This window comes from Euprymna scolopes, chromosome 19 (assembly GCF_053919585.1).
Source record: "Euprymna scolopes isolate OS-2025 chromosome 19, ASM5391958v1, whole genome shotgun sequence".
Taxonomy (NCBI): Eukaryota; Metazoa; Mollusca; class Cephalopoda; order Sepiida; family Sepiolidae; genus Euprymna; species Euprymna scolopes.
The window spans coordinates 132097653-132120002 of NC_136500.1; the positions used below are offsets into that span (position 1 = coordinate 132097653).

Below are 22350 nucleotides of genomic sequence, written 5' to 3' on the forward strand. Positions count from 1 at the left end.
CCGACATGGCCCCCTACGGTGAAATCAAGTGTATTCGCTCTGACAACGGTACGGAATTCACCTATAAAGACTTTGGACTTTTATTAATTAACCATCGTATCAGGCATGAAACATCAGCTCCTAGATTGCCACACCAAAACAGGACTGCTGAACGTGCGTGGCGGACACTTTTTGAAATGGCAAGATGCCTACTCATTGAATCAAAACTCCCTAAAAACCTCTGGACGTATGCACTTATGGCGGCAGCCTATATACGCAACAGGTATTTTAACAAAACACTATCTAAAACTCCATATGAATCTTTCTGCGGTAAAAAAAAAAAAAAAAAATTATTCAGTCGAATTCACCAACAAGTTTTGAGAAAAACGTTGTAGCTTTATCTCGTTTTCTACGAAATGGCATTTTATATCCATATGCCTAGATCTCTCGTTTTCTACGAAATGGCATTTTATATCCATATGCCTAGATCTCTCGTTTTCTATGAAATGGCATTTTATATCCATATGCCTAGATCTTTGATTGATCATCCGTGCTCTGTGCTAAGACTATACTGGCTTGATTATCACAATTAATTAATTACCACGGGGCTTGTAATCAATTCTGGCTCTAAAATAGTCTTCAGGATATTTTTAAGGTAGAGTGCTTCCTGGGTCGTGTGTGTGATCGCGGTAAATTCTGCTTCACACGTAGAGAGAGATACAATCTGTTGCTTTTTAGATTTCCATGAAATAATAGGCCCATTTTCTGAGAGTCTGAAACAATATTCAGATACACTCTTGCGATCCTCGTCGCTTGCCCAGTCTGAATCCGAAAAACCTTCCAATTTTAGGGGATTTCTTGATTTTCAAAATACTAACTTCTGCTCCTTAGTTCCTTTTAAATAACGTAGGACTTGTTTAGCTCTGTTTAAATCCTTCATTGTCGGTCGTGATAATCTCTGTGACAGTTTCGTTACTGTATAGCATATGTCGGGCCTGGTTGCAGTCATCAAATATATAAGACTACCCATAATTTCGCGATATTGTGTGTCATTCATTATTTCAGACTGTGTGTATACTTTTTATTAATATCATTTTTGACCGGTGTAGAGCGTTTCTTGCACTCTCCCATTCCAAATTTTAATAGTATTTTGTCAATGTATCTCGATTGAGTCATCGTAACAAGTCCTTTGCTTTGAGTAAATTCTCTCCCCAGAAACCAGGATATTTTGCCAAGATCGATCATTTTGAATCTTTTACTTAATTTGTTCTTAACATCAGTCAACATTATGTCACAATTTGATGCGATTAAAATATCCTCGACCCACAAAACCAAAATCAGTAATTTATCGTCTTTGTGTTGGGTATATAAACAGGGGTTTACAGCGCATTGTCTAAATTGTTGTTTAATAATATAATCATGGAACACTGTGTTCCAACACTGAGCACTCTGCTTTAGACCATACAATGACTTGTTAAGTCGCCACACGCTATTTTTATTTTTCATTATAAATCCCTCTGGAGGGGTAATATAAATTTCAGTCTATTGGGGCATTCAAATAAGCATTTTTTACGTCCATTAGATGGATGTTTAGGTCATATTGTGATGCGACTTGCAGTAAAACTCTGATTGTCGTTAGGTTTGTGGTCGGCAAAAACATAGAAAAGTATTCTTTACCGTAAATCTGAGAGCACCCCTTAGCAACAAATCTTGCTTGGTACTGTTCTACGCCTGATGCTGTACTCTTTTTTGTAAAGACCCATCTGGATGAAATAACATGTTTATCTCTTGAGAGAGGCACTACCATATAGGTATCATTTTTGGTTAAGGCATCTATTTCTTTTTTCATGGCAATTTTCCATTCTTCACAATGTTCTGAATTAATTGCTACATTGAAGCTTTTTGGCGCATTTTCCACTGAATAGCAATAGTCGATTTGATAATCTTTTATATTGTCGACCACAAAAAAATCGGGTCGTCTTCTATTTCTTTTTGCATATCTCGACTTTATCATCATTATCATAATCATCATCATGGACACTCTCGCCTCCGTCATTTTCATTGTTTTCATTTGTTCTAATTATTTGAGGTAGTATAATTTCATCCTCTTCATATGACGGGTTTTCGTCTTTACAATTAAACGTGTCTGTGAATTTTACACACCGGATTCTTTTTATTTTGTTTTTTTCGGGAAAAAATATTAAATTGGCTGGACTGCTTTTATCGTATCCAAGAAATATACCTCTGTCAACTTTAATATTCAATTTACTCTTTTTCTCTATATATGCGAAGCAAGTTGAACTAAATATATGCATTCTGCTTAAATTTGGGGTTTTTTTTGTTTTTTTTTCCACAGAAAAAATTATAATTACAAAAAATATTTCTACTTTTACTTTTAGATTACATGTTTCGCATAATTTTTATATGTAATATTCTAATATTTTCCTTTTTTTTTACATGGGGGTAACCACTTATCAAGGCCCAGGAGCCACTCGGGGATAAGGGTTATTGTGTGTACACTAATCAGTGGGATAGTATCGTAGTAATAGTTAGTTTTGGGGATTTGATAAGGTGTCATTACTTAAGGGGGTGGTTCATCAGGAATTTGTTTGTGTTGGACTTGAAGACATCCAAGTTGAATTCGGGGGGGGGGTAAACAGGCAAGCGGCAGAGAGTTCCACAGCCGTGCAGTTCTAAGAAAGAAGCTTTGTTCATGGAATTTTCCTTGCTTGAATGAATGTGAAACTTTTAGTGTAACATAATTTTTTTTATGTAATCTTGAAAAATAACATTTTTTTACGAAATGAGCTTAAATTATTTTGTGAAATAAATTTTGCAACATTTTTTTTCAATTACACTTTTCATTTATGAATGATTTATCTGTCCTTAAAATGTTTAAAAATAATAAAAACATTTATTAATATGTTTTTTTAAATTTTTTACGTTTTCTATATTAATAACATATTTAAAAATACTATTTTTTGCTTGAGAACATAGCACATAACAATTTCCATGAACAAAGCTTCTTTCTTAGACCTGCACGCCTGTGGAACTCTGTTCTGTCTGCCTGCTTCCCTCCGGACTACAACTTGGATGTCTTTAAGTCCAATGTTAACAAATTCCTAATGAACCGCTCCCTTAATTAAACACTTCATCAAATCTCCACACTAACGTAATGTACTTGCAATAACCCTTATCCCTGAGTGGCTTCCGGGCCTTGATAAGTGGTGATCACTGTGTAAAAAAAAAAGAAAAAAAGATACCATAAAAGCTGAATTTCACGGTCCTAACTCAGTATAATTATCAATAAAAGAAAAACACAAAAACAATGAAATGAAATAACTAAAAAATAATGTAATCTCCCAAACTAGCAAACAAAGCAATGTTAATGTATTTTTTAGTTAAGAATAAAAGTAGTGTGAAAAATGTAAATTAATTTAAACATTAATAAACTTATCTAGTTAGATAAAAAAAAGTACCTTAGCTTGCCTTTGGTAACATTTGTTTTTTGTTTATTTATTGTTTCACCATTTCTTTTTTTGCATTGTTTGTTATTCTGAAAAAAATTACCAAATTTCGTTTCATCAAAATTTGCACTGTGTTCCATTTTTTACATCTGCTCGCAGCCATCATGCGTAAGCCTTTAGTCAAGATTGCTTATATTTTGGTCCTATTTCATGAATCAAATATGGTTGGTGCAACATAAACAGTAATGTATCACATTAAATCATGATTTTATTTTAAAATTTTCCCGTTTTTTTTGAGAATTTAATTCATCTTTTTAATTAAAAGAAGGGCAAAATAAACTAGAAATAATTAAAAAAAAATCTTTTTCTTATACAAAAATAATGAAATTGCAAGACAAAAATCTTATTTACATAATCGACACTTTAAAATAACGTCTGCTTGTAGCAAGCATTACAAATGTGAAAACATACCTGTGTTTAATAAATCTAGCAAAAATCAACTAATGGTCAAATTTTCGTGAAATTTTTATACTTATCCATTTTAGAATGAAATCTATATGTATAAAATGCAAAATGTGTGCACATTTTACATATGTCCAACAAAGGCATTTTTTGCCAGACTTGGGGGGGGGTTACTATGTCTTAAAACTTTTTATATACTGTCCAAATTATAATATCTAGGATTTACGAACATGCGTCACGTCTACATTTAATTACATCGACTTTTAAGAAAATTGCGCTATTTCATTGTCGCCTGTTTGTTCGGCTGTTTAGTATAAATAGAGTGAAACTCAGAACGTCCAGAAAGCAATCAATGTGGTAGAAACCATCATATCAGACAATTGCTTTCATTTGGACACCCCCATTTTATATGGGGAGCTGGTTTTCAACCTAAGATCTTGGTGAAACAAAACCAAAACAAACTTAACTGCAGGATTGATGTTTGACCTAATTCACTTTTTAGTTAAATCATCGTGCTTTTTTTTATTTCACTTTCAAGTTCTAGCCTACCTTCCTCTCCCAAACTTTTGTTTGGTTTTCAAACATCCGAGCACAGCCAGACCGTTTGTATTGCACCAGGTTTTTTTTTTTTTAAGAAGTTTTAACATTGATTTTTTTTCAGAATATTTAAACAGGGGTATTGCCCCCCCCACCTCTAAACCCCCGGGCAATGCTAGTTATATATAAAATGCAGTTTCCGTAAAATATATGAGTAAATATTTTTTTTTAGTGGATGTTCCCTCTCCGCATATTTATTTTTTCAAAATTCAAACAAAATATATTTAAATCGATTGAAATTTCTATTTATTATGAAACAGAAGAGTTTAAATAAGTAAAAAATATTTACTTTTTTAAAGTTTAAATGACATATTCAACAAAAAAACTTACCTTGAAGTTGTAGTGAAAAAATAGATATAGATTTAATAGTATTATGTTGTTTTTTTAAATAGCGGTTTTTCTAATCAATATATACTATTATCGGTTGAATTGCCAAGAAAAAGAAACTTCCTAAAAATTAATTAATTCTTTAAAGATTAAAAATTCAATTATTTAAAAATGTTGTTACAACATAGATTTTTATTTAATTGTGTTAAAATTTTTTTTAATATTAAGTTATAATATAAACATGACTTTTACCAGCTATTTTATAGGTAAATTAAAACCGATTGAAAAATATTATTGCACAAATAATAAACATTTTGTAGACCACTATCATATCTAGTTGTATCTTTTTACTAAATAAAAGTATGGAAACCTGTGATTAACCAAATGAACAGTTCAGTAAAACCGTATTTCCTATTTAATATACAAATGTTTATAATATTAGTAATCGTTAAACTGTGTAAAACATAACAAAATAATAAAGATTAATTATTAATTGCAGTTTGAAGAAGGTAAACAAAGGTTTTAAAAAATCATTAAGTCGCTTCTGTTTTTCCATACTTTTTATACTTAACACAAGTCTGACGTCACGAGATCATGCACTCTGCTCTTCATCATCGTTTGGCAGACCCTATTAAACAGACTATAAAAAATATTAATGATAAAACAAAATAACATTTTTCCAAACACATTAATATTGCCTTGTGTACTTTGGTACTTATGCAGAAGTTGAATGAAACATAACTCACCGTCCGCTCGGCTTTGCTCAGAACATGACGTCATGTGCTCGGGTTTCATTGTAATCATGCATAAGACACTGATCAATGCGTAGCAAAGGAGCAGACTCTTTAGGAAAAATATTGAGGGGTGGGGGAATCAACGGGACCAGCTGAGAGCTTCTTGACAGTTATCTTTTCGAGTTTATATGAAAACAGTAATTTGGTAATGATCCTTTTTGTTTCCATCTTAAACCATATATCGGAAAGCTACCCGGTTGGATTGGCAAAGTTTCTACCACATCTGCAGTCTTTCCTCACCCCACTTTAATATCATCTAGTATGACAATAGAAAAGTTTACCTTGTCCTAAGGGAATATCCCAGCTGTCTTACTTAAAAAAAAAAATGTTTGCCCAGCCCCACACTATAGGAAAAAAAAAATTAAAATAAATAATAAAAAAAAAAAAATTACTTTATTTTAGTTACAAAAATTAAACAAATCTGAAAACATGAAAAGCACATAAAAAAGTGCTTTTTTTTAAACCTTTGCTAGACCATATGAAAAATAGGTGCTAATGCAGAAAGTGATCCGCGCTATTTTTTTAAATCGTATTTCCAAGTTTAATTAAAGTTTTCTGATGTTTTTTTTATTCAATTGTAAGTTTAAAGTACAGAATAGGTACAAAACAACCTCCCCTCCTCATGTTAAGAATGGACTTTTTAAATAATAGCGTTATTATTTCAGCACAGATCACTCTCTGCAGGAGTACCGAAAAGTACACAAAAAATTTGGTTTTCGCATTAATTTTGTTCAATTTTGCTTAACAAAAAAAGGTTGAAAAAAGAAAAAGAAAATTTATTTGTTTATTTTTTTTACTTAAAAATTTGTTAGAAGAATAAAATAAAAGTCGCTGTTTTTTTTATTTTCGTTATATTTTTTATTATTCATATTTTTTTTTGATTTTATTATTTTTACATGTTTTCTTGATACTCTTGCATAATTTGATCTGGATTCTCGGGAATCATGAATCAAGCGAGACCAGCAATCATCGGTTTCAGCCGAGCATTGTTCAAATGTTGAAACGCTAAATCGACTTTTTATTTTTATAATGTTTTTAGTATATTTAATATATGATAATAAGGGGGGGGGGGGTTCTGATTATTATTTTTTTGTAATTCATTGGCTGGGCGTTTGATTAGTCAATGAAAAAGCACTATTGAAATGGAAGCAGACGACCTTTGAATCGTAACAATTGTAAACACAAATGCTAATTAAAAAAAAAAATTGTGAAAGATGGTTTCTCATAGAGATGCAAAAATGGACAGTGCAGACAATGGATATCCTTGTGCACAGGTTCATTTTTTTGCGCGATCCAAGTTGGAGATTCAAACAATAGTAAAAATCATTTATTTATGGGCATTTGAAATGGCTACCCTTAAAAATATGCGAAGGGAATATATCAGAGTACACTTACACATTTCCTCTACCCCATCTCCTCCCTCTTTGCTGTGGATGGCCGTTCAACAGTTGACCGAAGTAAAAGATTCCTAAGGAAATATCCTTATCTCGAGAAAGATCTTCCACCGGCAATGAACAGCCGTAAAAAAAAAATAAATAAAAATATTAAGTTTTCTTGAAAAAAGAAACAAAAAAAAATAAATAAAAATATTAAGTTTTCTTGAAAAAAACAAACAAAAAAAAAAGTGTTTTTCCTGTACTTTCATCTAACAATTTACGCTTTTCGTAAACATTTTTACGTATTTTCTTTAAATATATATATATATATATATATATATATATATATATATATATATATATATAATTTCTGTGGACCTCCCCCCCCCGCAAAAAAATTGACTGAACAAAGTCTTGAAAACAAACAAAAAAAAACTTGTACTTACACCTAACAATTTACGATTAAAAAAGGTAAAACTTTTATCTTTTCTTGAAAAAAAAAAGAAAACAACTTTTTTGTTGATAAATATTTTACAAAAATAAATGAATAAAAATATTTTCAGTCCTTTAAAGGTAGGTTTATGTTATTTTTGATTATTTGCATTTATAATTCCCCCCCCCCCCCGGTTTGTTTATTTTCAAATTAGTCTGCGTTTGTTATAACGCTCAGCTTAAACCAAAGGTTACCGGCCTCGCCACTGTCATATAAATAGCTGTGGTTTCGCCCGATCCATGCTTGACGGAAATTCCCGAGAATCCGGGTCAAATTATGCAAGAGATTAGTTTTCTTCAATATTTTTTCTAGAGTTATTACGCTTTGGTAATCGGCGACGCTCGGCAAAGCCGGCATGTTCCGAGCAGAGTCGACCGGCCAGTTAGTTACGTCTGGTTCTAATTCTGTACCTGTAATTTTATAGAAGTCATACTGGCCATCGTTTTAAATGTTTGTTAAATTTAATAAAACAAACAGAATAAGTCTGGAAAATATTAAATAATAAATATGAACTGAAATAAATTCAACATAAACACCAGCAGATCCATTTTATTTTTAAATTTAAAACATCAAATTCTTCTTCTAGATGAAGTCGATCTCCGTAGGTTTTCGCCGTTTTACTTTATAAAATGGATCAACAAGAAAGAGAGAAATCAATACTTACTCTTCGTCAAATCTTGTTACACATAATTTGCCTGCTTTCAAAAAAAGAATACGATAACGACAATATGATTTGCAAAAAATACAGCGTCTTCCTCAAGTGAAAATATTTTGTTGACTGCTTTTTTTTTTTTCAGCGCCAAAATCAAGGGAGGCTATCGACAAAGAACGCATAAAGCTATGACGTCACGTGAAAAAGCCGTGTTTCAATAATGGCCTTATTGTTGACGATGATACTCTGCCAGTTTCAAAGGTAAATGCTGTACAATTTTATTAATACTTTTCATTATTCGTTCTTATTGCATATTCACGTTTATCTATGGGAACAACTATTATTTCATAAGTTATGATACCTTTAACTGTTATGATGCGAACTTCTCTTACTTTTTTCTAGTTATTTTTTTTTTTATATCCTGTCAGGCTTTCGGCTGATAACATTATTTTCGTTTCCGAATATTCTTTTAACACTAGCATTCTTTTATATTAAAACGTATATTAAAAAGTTGGTACTCATGCACTTATTGATCCGTGCTGAAATAATAACGTTATTATTAAAAAAAAAAAAAAAAAAAATCTTAACATGGGGAGGGAAGGGTGTTTTGTACCTATTCTATACTTTAAACTTACAATTGAATAAAAAAAAAAACGGGTTTGTATTACTGTACACATAGATTCGAAAAAGTTGTCAAAAAAACAAATATATAACAAATAAATGTTATCAAAAGCAAGATAAGTTACTTTTCTACCAAACTGGATATATTTTTCGTGTTTTTATTCAATGTAACGTGTTTATTCAGCTCGAAAAACATACAGTATTTACCGATGTATTGGAACATTCAAGATGGCGTCTGATTCTCTCTTTAACACGGTAAGTTTGGGAAAAGGTGTTATAAATAGAAACCCAGATAAAATAATGTTAAAAACTCGCTCAATATATGTTACCGTGACATAGGTTGACATATATTCGGCGGGTTTTTAACAGTATTTTGTATAGTTTTTTATTTATAACTCATTTTCCCAAACTTACCGTGTTAAAGAGAGAATCAGACGCCATCTTGAATTTTCCAATACATCGGTAAACACTGTATGCTTTTTGAGCTGAATAAATATGTTACATTGAATAAAAACACGAAAAATCTATCTAGTTTGGTAGAAAAGTAACTTATCTTTCCTTTGATAACATTTATTTGTTATATATTTGTTTTTTGACAACTTTTTCGAATCTATGTGTACAACCCAAAAAAACATATCATAAAACTTTAATTAAACTTGGCAATACGATTTAAAAAAAAATAGCGCCGATCACTCTCTGCATTAGTACCAAAAAGTTATTTTCGAAGTTGTTAAAATGTCATGATAAATAATCAAACAATCCATTGTTTTTTTTTTATGTTTCAACTTTTGAGGACTCATGCCAAATGATTCGATTTCGTTTCAATCACATTTCTTAACCGACTTTAATAATAAATAAATAAAAAATGATTTCAAAATATGGTATTTTTTTACGACCTCCCCTCAAACCCCCCAACCTCCCCATGTTTAGAGCAGCTTTCAAAGTTGGGGGAGGGGTGGTGATTCTGAAAGCCGTTCTTAACATGGCGGGATTGGGGTGTTTATAAAACGCTGCTGGGGCACGTTGTAAAAAATTCCCAAAATATTCTTTGAAGACAACTTATAATATTGTGGTAAGCAAATCAAAATCAAACCAGAAGCATTCTTGATTTCTAACAATAGCAAACGCATGTTAATTCCTATTTTAGTCACGGAAATGATTGAAAGTGCACTATGCGGTTTGTTAATTAAAATCGTTTATGATTATATGATTTTGATTAAGGTTTTCGTTAAGATTGGCACTTTATTTACAAAGCCAATCGTCGGAAGTGACGCCAGATACATTTTAAGCTACAGATGATCAACACTGTGGTAGAATTCAAGTTTAGCGTTACAAATTCCAGAGAATTATTTGAGGATGGGCACTATTGCCAAATGAATTATTTTGCGCTAAATAGTATTTTTTGTTTAAAAAATTAACCATTGTAAGCGTAGAATAAAATATCGAAGCCGGTGATTTTGTTTACCTTATATTGCCATCATGTAAATTGAAATATAAAAATGTCGGCCTCTCCTTCTTCATAAAGTGATTCTTTAATTTGATTGGTCCATTTTTTTTCTTCGGGAGTGACCTGCCCTTGGAGGTGGGGGGGATTTTCCCTTTTTAAAAAATGTATTTTACATTTTTGAACAGAATAAAATAAAATAAAACAAACAAAAAAATCCTCAAACAAGATTTGAACTAAATAAAATAAACGAAAACATTAAACATTTATTTTACATTTCTCCAGAATAAAATAAATTTGATTCCGTACAAATGTAAAATAAATTAATTTTATTCCATTCAAATGTAAAATATTCCGTACAAATGTAAAATAAATTTATTTAATTCCATACAACTGTAAAATAAATTTATTTTATTCCATATAAATGTAAAATAAATTTATTTAATTCCGTTCAAATGTAAAATAAATTTATTTAATTCTGTACAAATGTAAATTTATTTTATTCCGTACAAATGTAAAATAAATTTCTTTTATTTTGTTCAAATGTAAAGCAAATTTATTTTATTCCGTTCAAATGTAAAATAAATTTATTTAATTCTGTACAAATGTAAAATAAATTTATTTAATTCCATGCAACTGTAAAATAAATTGATTTAATTCTGTACAAATGTAAAATAAATTTATTTAATTCTGTACAAATGTAAAAAAAATTTATTTTATTCCATACAAATGTAAAATAAATTTATTTAATTCTGTACAAATGTAAAATAAATTGATTTAATTCTGTACAAATGTAAAATAAATTGATTTAATTCTGTACAAATGTAAAATAAATTGATTTAATTCTGTACAAATGTAAAATAAATTTATTTAATTCTGTACAAATGTAAAATAAATTTATTTTATTCTGTATAAATGTAAAATAAATTTATTTTATTCTGTACAAATGTAAAACAAATTTATTTTATTCTGTACAAATGTAAAATAAATTTATTTAATTCTGTACAAATGTAAAAAAAAATTATTTTATTCCATACAAATGTAAAATAAATTGATTTAATTCTGTACAAATGTAAAATAAATTGATTTAATTCTGTACAAATGTAAAATAAATTTATTTAATTCTGTACAAATGTAAAATAAATTTATTTAATTCTGTATAAATGTAAAATAAATTTATTTTATTCTGTACAAATGTAAAACAAATTTATTTTATTCTGTACAAATGTAAAATAAATTTATTTAATTCTGTACAAATGTAAAATAAATTTATTTAATTCTGTACAAATGTAAAATAAATTTATTTTATTCCATACAAATGTAAAATAAATTGATTTAATTCTGTACAAATGTAAAATAAATTTATTTAATTCTGTACAAATGTAAAATAAATTGATTTAATTCTGTACAAATGTAAAATAAATTTATTTAATTCTGTACAAATGTAAAATAAATTTATTTTATTCTGTACAAATGTAAAATAAATTTATTTTATTCTGTATAAATGTAAAATAAATTTATTTTATTCTGTATAAATGTAAAATAAATTTATTTTATTCTGTACAAATGTAAAATAAATTTATTTTATTCCATACAAATGTAAAATAAATTGATTTAATTCTGTACAAATGTAAAATAAATTTATTTAATTCTGTACAAATGTAAAATAAATTTATTTAATTCTGTACAAATGTAAAATAAATTTATTTTATTCCATACAAATGTAAAATAAATTGATTTAATTCTGTACAAATGTAAAATAAATTTATTTAATTCTGTACAAATGTAAAATAAATTGATTTAATTCTGTACAAATGTAAAATAAATTGATTTAATTCTGTACAAATGTAAAATAAATTTATTTAATTCTGTACAAATGTAAAATAAATTTATTTTATTCTGTATAAATGTAAAATAAATTTATTTTATTCTGTATAAATGTAAAATAAATTTATTTTATTCTGTACAAATGTAAAATAAATTTATTTTATTCTGTACAAATGTAAAATAAATTTATTTTATTCTGTACAAATGTAAAATAAATTTATTTAATTCTGTACAAATGTAAAATAAATTTATTTAATTCTGTACAAATGTAAAATAAATTTACTTTATTCTGTACAAATGTAAAACAAATTTATTTTATTCTGTACAAATGTAAAATAAATTTATTTTATTCTGTACAAATGTAAAACAAATTTATTTTATTCTGTACAAATGTAAAATAAATTTATTTAATTCTGTACAAATGTAAAATAAATTTATTTAATTCTGTACAAATGTAAAATAAATTTATTTTATTCTGTACAAATGTAAAAAAAATTTATTTTATTCTGTACAAATGTAAAAAAAATTTATTTTATTCCGTACAAATGTAAAATAAATTTATTTTATTCTGTACAAATGTAAAATAAATTTATTTTATTCTGTACAAATGTAAAATAAATTTATTTAATTCTGTACAAATGTAAAATAAATTTATTTTATTCTGTACAAATGTAAAACAAATTTATTTAATTCTGTACAAATGTAAAATAAATTTATTTTATTCTGTACAAATGTAAAATAAATTTATTTTATTCCGTACAAATGTAAAATAAATTTATTTTATTCTGTACAAATGTAAAATAAATTTATTTAATTCTGTACAAATGTAAAATAAATTTATTTTATTCTGTACAAATGTAAAATAAATTTATTTTATTCTGTACGAATGTAAAATAAATTTATTTTATTCTGTACAAATGTAAAATAAATTTATTTTATTCTGTACAAATGTAAAATAAATTTATTTTATTCCGTTCAAATGTAAAATAAATTTATTTAATTCTGTACAAATGTAAAATAAATTTATTTTATTCTGTACAAATGTAAAATAAATTTATTTTATTCCATACAAATGTAAAATAAATTTATTTTATTCTGTACAAATGTAAAACAAATTTATTTTATTCTGTACAAATGTAAAACAAATTTATTTTATTCTGTACAAATGTAAAATAAATTTATTTAATTCTGTACAAATGTAAAATAAATTTATTTTATTCTGTACAAATGTAAAATAAATTTATTTTATTCCGTACAAATGTAAAATAAATTTATTTTATTCTGTACAAATGTAAAATAAATTTATTTAATTCTGTACAAATGTAAAATAAATTTATTTTATTCTGTACAAATGTAAAATAAATTTATTTTATTCTGTACGAATGTAAAATAAATTTATTTTATTCTGTACAAATGTAAAATAAATTTATTTTATTCTGTACAAATGTAAAATAAATTTATTTTATTCCGTTCAAATGTAAAATAAATTTATTTAATTCTGTACAAATGTAAAATAAATTTATTTTATTCTGTACAAATGTAAAATAAATTTATTTAATTCCATACAAATGTAAAATAAATTTATTTTATTCTGTACAAATGTAAAACAAATTTATTTTATTCTGTACAAATGTAAAACAAATTTATTTTATTCTGTACAAATGTAAAATAAATTTATTTAATTCTGTACAAATGTAAAATAAATTTATTTAATTCTGTACAAATGTAAAATAAATTTACTTTATTCTGTACAAATGTAAAACAAATTTATTTTATTCTGTACAAATGTAAAACAAATTTATTTTATTCTGTACAAATGTAAAATAAATTTATTTTATTCTGTGCAAATGTAAAACAAATTTATTTTATTCTGTGCAAATGTAAAACAAATTTATTTTATTCTGTACAAATGTAAAATAAATTTATTTTATTCTGTACAAATGTAAAATAAATTTATTTTATTCTGTACAAATGTAAAATAAATTTATTTTATTCTGTACAAATGTAAAATAAATTTATTTAATTCCGTACAAATGTAAAATAAATGTATAATAATTTTTTTTGTTTGTTTTATTTTATTTTGTTCAAATCTTGTTTAATAATTTTATTGTTTGTTTTATTTTATATTTTTCTGTTCAAAAATGTTAAATAAATTAAAAGAAAGGGAAAATCCTCCCCCCTCCACCTCTAAGGGTAGGTCACTCTCGAGAAAAAAAATGGACCAATCAGATTAAAGAATCACTTTATGAAGAAGGAGAGGCTGCCATTTTGATATTTCAATTTACATGATGGCAATAAGGTAAACAAAATAACTGATTTCGATATTTTATTCTATGCTAACAATGGTTAATTTTTTAAACAAAATATACTATTTAGCGAAAAATAATTTGTTGGGCAGTAGTGCCCATCCTCAAATAATTCTCTGGAATTTCTAATGCTAAACTTGGATTCAACCCAACTGTATATAATGTAGTTTTTTTATTTTTTATTTTTTTTGGGGGGGAGGGGCGGGTTTGAACAAGGTTTTCCCCCTTCCGTTAAATTAATTCCTTTTCACGTTTTCTTATATTTTTCTGCAGATTATCGTTAATAACAGACTTAGCTTTCATATTAGCAGGAAAAAAGTTTTTTAACAAGTTTATTTAATTACTTTCAGCATGGGGGATCACTTTTCCATTATAACGTTCTATTAAATTGATACCCCATTTTTTCGGTCAATCGTCACAACTCCCCCCCAAGGTGTCACGTGTCCACTGTGGTGTACAAATTTATAAGGAAGAATGAAAAGAAATTGTAATAATTCAAACTGAAATAATTTATTAAAGAAAAATTTTATAAATAAAGAACGGCCACAGAGTTAATAGACCGTTATAATTGAAATTGATCTCCACATCTTTTAATGTGGAGATCAATTTCAATTATAACTTTAATAATAATTATAATTGAATAAACTTTAAAATGTGTTTTTTTACATAGGCACCATCACTTATCAAGGCCCAGAGGCCACTTGGGGATAAGGGTTAGAGAGTGTACAGTAATCAATTGGACAATATAGTAATTAATTGTTAGTAATAGAAATTTGGTAAATTTGTTAACTTAAGTGGAACGGCTCATCAAGAACTTGTTTACATTGGACTTGAAGACAACCATATTGTAGTCAGCTTGAAAGCAGGCAAACAGAAGACAGTTCCACAGGCGTACAGTTCTAAGAAAGAAACTTTGTCTACATTTAGGTTTAGACACAGATAAAGAGTGGGGGAAATTATTGATAGTGTTTTCAGCTAGATGAGTGTTCCCCATGAAAGTTTGGTGAGTGGTGGACCATAGATTGGAGGTTAAATGAGCACTTGCCATCTAAAAAAATGATAAATCAGAGACAGACTCGCAACATTTCTGTGAGAAAGAGGTTGCAGGGAAGAGAACAGGACATCCCATATTAGGCTACGAAGTCTATTTTGAACTCTATCAAAGCAGGATAAGTCCTTTCTAACAGCTCCTGCCCAGATGTAGCAACAGTACTTGGACGTACCTGGCTCTCATATAGATAGAGAATAGCATCAGCAGTGACGATCTACTGGCAACAGATTTGATGTATGTGTTCCATTTCAGATCAGGAGTAAACTTCAAGCCCAGAAGCTTGTCAAAATTTTCCTGCTAATATAAAGGTTAAGTCTGTTATTGACGATAATCCAGAAAAAATAAGACAACATGAAAAGGAATGAATTTTATGTCAGGGAACAAAGCTTGTTTAGGTTCGAAGGCGGAAAGCTCATTCAGGTCCCCCCCCTTATTTTTTTAGCAAATATAAAAAAGAAGCTTTATTCATATAGTCTTTATTTGATATTTAATTACAAAATTATAGTCTTTATAATAAAAATATGTTTAAGCACTGATTTTTTTTTAAAATCAAACATCAGATGTTGGTATTTTTTTTCACAGCAAACATTCAGTTCGTAAATACTTTGCTTATAACAGTTTTATTTTTATGTTTGATGCAAACAAATACAGTTCATAAACATATTATTGGATAAAAACATTTTATAAATATTTTGTTTATAACAGTTCTCTATTTTTATGTTTGATGTAAAACAAAAATATTACCAACACTTTGATGTTTAAAAAAAAGTTCATAATGTACATTTTATTAAAGTTCTATTATGTTTGACAAAAAAAAGAGTTCATAAACATATTATTGGGCAAAAAAAAACAGTTTATAAATATTTAAAAAAAAGAAACGGTTCATAAATATTTTTTATAACAATTATATTTTTTATTTACATGTAAAAAAATCAACATCTGATAATTGATTACAAAAAACCCCCAGTTAACAAACATATTTGATATCGAATCACCCAGTTGTGCATGGGAAAATGACGTCTCAAAATAATATTGGCACCAGACACCACTAAACAGCAAATAAGACATGTTACAGGATTAAACGATAAGTGTCGCCTTAAAGAAAACAACACTACAGCTTTATTTTAAAACTATTTAAAAAAAAATCAGTTGATATAATTATGTACTAAAGTTGACAGCTATTCAATGTAGCCGCCTTCAGCCTCTGTTATATAATTGGCGAGTAGAAGAGAAATTATCTCTTGTCTATCAGTTTAGCTAATTATTGGTGTATCTATCTATTTATCTGTTTAGCTGTATATCTATCTACTTATCTAACTGGAGAAGTAAACAAGAGATGTGGAGTTATGTTTTGATAAGGTTATCAAAACAAGTCAAACTCTATGAACTGATTAAGTTAGCACCAGAAGCTCTGAACAGCCGACTGGTAATGTGTTGGTTGTTCCAGTTTGCTGGACATATCATTTGAGTTGGAATGCAGACATCAAGCAGAGTGGATGGGATAATGAATCATACCCCCCCCTCTGGGAAGGATGTGATATGTCTCAAAATGAAGACTGAGAAACTCAGAGGCACTTGCTTTCCATTCATCTGCATACCAACACCTGGGAAGTGAAAAAAAAATGATATAAAATCAATCATCGTCTTGGATCCTTTGAAATGTATTCATCCAACAGGTCCCAGCTCCTCCAAGAACAGATGAAATTTTTTAGGTAGACCATAAGATGGAGGAAAAATAATGGAGTTGAAAAGGTATTGCAAAATACATGTCTGACACAGAAGAACACTTAGACATATCACGGGCCGTAAATAGACTTTTACAGATATATGTAGATAAACAACAAATGGTTCAAATAGTGAAGAACCCCATAGACATTTAGTGGCACGTATACACACTCAAACACCACTTCACTATATAACATGTTGATTTGGTATGACAACATAACACCGCAATCATCTCGATACAGGTCTAGAATTGGGAGCATGCCTTTTCCTCAGGCACTGGCATGAGCTCAGCAGATGGCAATGATCAGGCTGGCTTTGGTGTTGTGGGAGGTCATGTTGATAATGTTCTTGACATGACCAAATAAAGTAGCCCAACGGGTTCAGGTTGGGGGAGGAGGGGCTCAGTTAAAGAAGAGTACAAAATCATAAGCCTGGGTCTCTTTGAACTTGTGAGTTAGTGCTGAGTTCTGCTGCCACACACAGGCTCTGCCAATGGCCACTTGATTGCACCAGGGGATCACCACACTCTTCCGCACATCCAGGTACACTTTGGTTTTGGTTTTAACTTTCAAGCCAACTTCAAAGATGTGAGGTGACATGATGTGGCGCTCACTTGAAATAACACAAAAGACCATAACTGTGGCAAGAAATTTTGTTTTCATCACCCTGAGCCCATTCCTGTTATTTGTGACAATCCAACAATGCATTTTGAGGGTGCTGGCAATGGTCCTATTGTCATAATTTGGATCAGTAGAGAATATGAGTTTTACAGCATCCCATCTCTGATCTCGCTCATTGAACATTGTGTCACTTTTAAACATGATAGAAGGCTTCTATCGTTCTTGGGATTTGTACAAAACTGGCTAACTAGTAGATGGTCTGCAACAAAAAAAAAACAAACCAAAAAAATGGATTTTCATTAAATGGAAATGGAATCATGTTTTTTCTAGAGCGAGCATTTTATCCTTCCACACTGTACTTTATTTGTTACTTAAAAATGAATGGTTTTAGTGAGATAATAGCGGCATTAAGTGTTAATTATCTATGGATCTATCTATATGTTTATGTAAATTATTATCTAATTGGCAAATCAAGCACAAAGAGCTGAACAGAGCAGATGAGTTAACCCCACTCCCACCTTCCCCAAGAGGGAGGTGAGATGTCTCAAAATGGAGACTAGGAGAAACCCAGAAACCGGATATTCTATTTCCATTCTTCTGTGTAACGACATTTGGGAAGTGAAATAAAATCTTTATATGAAACCAATCATCATCTTGGGTCATTAGAAATATCTTTGAATGGCCGGTCTCCGAGGTAGGGCCAAAAGATAGGTGACCAACAGTAGTTTAAAAGGTATGTTGTACAATAAATGTCTGACACATGTGCACAGCTAAAACACTAAGACTGTTATATATATATATATATATATAGTAAATTATAAAAATATATATGGCAATTAAGCTACACAGAGTATTCCGCATTTTATTCCCATAAGAATTCATCAGGCTTATGCAAAGAGTTGTGGTTACCTCGTCTTTTTATATATGTGCATGGTATTGAATTTTTAATTAGCCAATCAGTTTCCTAGTTTCCACAGCGCACATCCTAATAACCAATGGGTGGGCACTTTCAGGACAAAAGTACAGTTGACCTTAGGTTCACCCCTTTCTTTGTGTGTTCTTTTCATTGCCTGATTAGGATGGGCGCGGTGAAAACTAGGAAGCTGATTGGCTAACTAATAATTCAATAGCATGCACGTATATAAAAATGCAAGGTAACCACAACTCTGCATAAGCCTGACAAATTCTCACCAAAATAAAATGCAGAATATTCTGTCTAGCTTAATTGCCATATATATTTTTATAACTTAATACCTAGCTCTACCTATGTATTGAGCACTGTTGAAGTAAATACTGAAAATATAAGCATAAAATTATATTTTCATATTAATTCATGTGATAATATTAAGTCGTCATATATATATATATATATGTATGTATGTTAATAAATGAGCACTCTGTTTTCATTGACTTAAGACACACACACATAAACATGTGAGTGTGTGTATTTTATATGCATATATATATATGTATGTTAATAAATGAGCACTGTTTTCATTGCCTTAAGACACACATACACACATACACATGTGAGTGTGTGTATTTTATATATATATATATATATATATATATATATATATATTAACCGGGAGATCTGTTGTTGCCTTTGATTGAATGAGGGTCAACAAATGTTCACACTTCTAATACTTTTATTTTCATCAAAATCGGTAAAATTGATTGCTCTAGTCAGGGACCCACTATTGTGCACTGGAAGGAAGATTCATATGCCTCCTTGCAGTGACTTAATCCACAATATATTGGACTCTACATTGCGTTGTAGAGAAAGTAGAGTCGATTTTATAAAATTATTTTTATATAATGGCTTGAATTAAAGTTTAAAATGCAAAATTAAAGTTTCATGGCTAAGTTGTCTTCTAACAGAAACATTCATTTCAATTGCACCTTTGTCTCATCAAAGAACCTACTGTTGAATTCATATGCCAGGCCCTTCTGATTGTGCATTGATAAAACTTCTCAAATGCACATGATTTTATGCTGTATAAGGGTGTTAACTTGAGTCAAAATTGAACTGTTCCTGCTTTAATTGAATCGTTTCGACTTTTGATACTTATCAGAGGCATTACAATAGAAAACCTATCTAAGAATACTCAAACACATAAAGTACATTTGTGCAAAATTTTTTAAAAAATCGGCCCAAATGTTTCGGAATCCATATGGAAAGGAACTTTCACGTACACAGGCACACTCACAAAGTGTGTTTTTTTATATAAGAATACATATATATAAAAACGTAAACAAAAATATTAACTTTTACAAGTGATCTTTATTCCTGTCTCCCCAATCCCCAAGCAGCCTATAACCTGGAAGAGGCATAGTTGAACAGACTTTTGCCCTCAGTCAATTGATTGAAAAAATCACTCGAGTATAATAAACTATCATACATCACTAGTGGGCGGGGGGAGGCTTGCCAGGGTGTAAAATACGCTTAAATATGATATTCTGATTTCTCTAGATTTCATATATATCATTATAGAGTTCAAAAGTAAAAAATAAGTATTTAGGTGCCATCAGCTAGAATCGAAACCCGCACTGTAGCATTCAAAGCTGGTGACGTTACCACTGTACCAACATGACATGCAGATAAAGCGATTAAAAATTAAAAATAAACTAAGATGAATGTACAAAATGTTTAACGATTTTTTTCAATTTTTATCCATTTTTGACTCCTTAAAAACAATTTTATCCAGCTAAAGCCCCATACAAGAAAATCCAATCATTTGAGACTCCTATTGCTGCCTGCGACTTTTAGTTTCGGAGGTGATAGAGTTTGCAAATATGGAGACAGACATGCAGACAGCTGTTTATATATTAAATTTTTTATCGATTTGACAAAAGGTTCCAATAGTATCAAATGCTAAACAAAACGCTTCCTAACAAAAACTACATTAACCTTCTAAAGTCACTTTATGATAGAAACTGACCTTGGGTTAAGCTGCTCTGTGAACATCAAAAAAGGCGTCAAGCAAGGAGATATGCTTTCAGCAATTCTGTGCTGTGTTGCACTAGCTGCTGTTATGCTTAAGACAGAAGAGACTTGACAAAGCGGTTTTTCTATAGGTGGACAAATCTTCTCCAACCTCTCGGATGCTGATGACATCACTATTGTTAATGAATGCAAACTCCAAGTTTTTGTTTATATACTCGCAGGCACCTGACATTGCATCATCATAAAATACGCTTAAATATGATATTTTGATTAATGCATACTTGGTATTTGAATATTCGTTTAAATATTAATTTTAATTAATTCCTTATTAGGTTGGGTTTTTTTTTTGTTTTCTTATGGGGTGATCATCATTAGTTAACTATTACTTGTAATCATATTCATGCAGATATTCTACATGATTTATACTTGAGTAATATTTGCATAAAAAGCTTATAGTAAACACAAACCTCTTTCTATATATATTTATGTATGTGTATATATTTTTGTTTGAAAAATTTTACCTACCAAATCGCTCCATCAGTTTTTGGCCTACAGACATGAAACTTAATATATAGGGTATTTGAACCCATACAAAACTTTATATTTGAGTCTTAGCTAGAAAAAATCAGTACAAAAGTGTGAAAATTAAAGAAATGAAATTTGCCAGGCGAAGGTTGGACAATGACATTAAGTATATGCATGTGTGACATAATAGCTATTGGTTCATGTTTTCATTTTTGCTTTGCAGTAAACATAACTTCATAGCGCAGTCATTAACATTAAAGGAACAAGTAAATTGCAAACTAAACGTTTTGGTTTCAATTCTTGGTGATGGTGCACAAGTCATTTTTTTTTTTACTTTTTAAATCATTACTATATATTATATAAGTATTTAATTACAACCAGAATGTCGCAAAAGGTACCAAGGCTTAACAAAATCGATGAAAAATAAAAAGTTATGATTAGGGCAACATAAAAATTGCATTTATTTATCAGGTTGAGTAACCTGACAATGTAATCATTTAAAAAATTTCATAAATCAATCAAAATATATAAATTTCTCCTCATAAGAAAATTCAATGAGCATTAATTGCAATTTTTAGGTAGCCTTAATTATAAGAAAAAAATGAAATAAATGAATGAAAAAATATTTTGTAAAACTTTTGCTATGAAAGTTTGCCCATCCCTTGTCCTTCCATGCTATGTCCCCCCACAATGAGACCCTCCAAAATATTACACTGTTCTACTATTTTGGGATTCCATTATAAATTTCAAACCAAAAAAGGCCGGAAATTTTCAGAAGGAAAAGGAAGCAGAAGAGGAAAATGTCATTTTTGAATCTGGAGTTAAAAGATGGCACATGGAAAAAAAGCAGAGGGGACAGCAAACAGCATTCTTGCTGACGCAACAGTAGATTCAGAGAGTGTAAAAACCGAAATTGAAGCACAAAGAAGCAGGCATTGTAGTTTTACTCTAAATTTAAGAGAAGAAATTGCAAGAAAAATAAATTAGCTTTTTTTTAACTTGCCCTAAAACAAACCTACACAAGATACTTGCCAAATTTTACAACTAAGAAATAGGAACGCTTTTCTTAATTGAATTTAAACTTCTCATTTTTTATAGCACTACATAATATAAATAATTAAACATATTGTTGTGGTG

General features: G+C 29.2%; 2 protein-coding genes across 3 annotated transcripts in view; one reads left to right on the forward strand and one right to left on the reverse strand.

The window, feature by feature from the left end:
* LOC145239987 (uncharacterized) overlaps positions 1-8306 on the reverse strand; it is a 26666-nt gene extending 18360 nt beyond the window's left edge. Inside the window, exon 1 of one of the 2 annotated variants that reach the window (XR_013862456.1) lies at positions 8160-8306. The gene's annotated coding sequence lies outside the window, so the exon portion shown is untranslated. The remainder of the gene's footprint in view (positions 1-8159) is intronic. The other variant, XM_080103567.1, reaches the window with a different exon arrangement.
* The window catches only part of LOC145239986 (uncharacterized), a 27451-nt gene continuing 13380 nt past the window's right edge, over positions 8280-22350 (forward strand). The window contains exon 1 of the mRNA XM_080103566.1: positions 8280-8408. The gene's annotated coding sequence lies outside the window, so the exon portion shown is untranslated. The remainder of the gene's footprint in view (positions 8409-22350) is intronic.